This window comes from Lacerta agilis, chromosome 5, assembly GCF_009819535.1.
Source record: "Lacerta agilis isolate rLacAgi1 chromosome 5, rLacAgi1.pri, whole genome shotgun sequence".
NCBI classification, from domain to species: Eukaryota; Metazoa; Chordata; class Lepidosauria; order Squamata; family Lacertidae; genus Lacerta; species Lacerta agilis.
Window position 1 is genome coordinate 87,577,124 of NC_046316.1, and position 401 is coordinate 87,577,524.

The following is a 401-nucleotide window of genomic DNA, read 5'->3' on the forward strand; positions in this document are numbered from 1 at the left end:
GGTAATCAAGCAGAAGCAGAAAAGAGGAGGGCATTGATGGACTCTTGTCGCTTCCTGTGTACAGTGCAAACAAACTTTTGGGTTTATCCAAACATCTGCTGTTTTCTTTCTAAAGAGGCAGCCCTGCACTGTGATGACACCACGTTTGTTCACCTGCCACTCTGGTTACAGGGCGAAGCTCAGGATGTCAGGGTCAGAACAAAGATTACCAGTTCTAGGTCACGTTTTGTACGCCCTGGAACATTCTGCAGTCTTATGGTGACTATGCCAATTTCAAAACGTAGATGGATACAGAGAAAGCTGAATCATAAAATCATAGAGTTGGAAGAGACCACAAGGGCCGTCCAGTCCAACCCCCTGCCAAGCAGGAAACACCATCAAAGCATTCCTGACAGATGGCT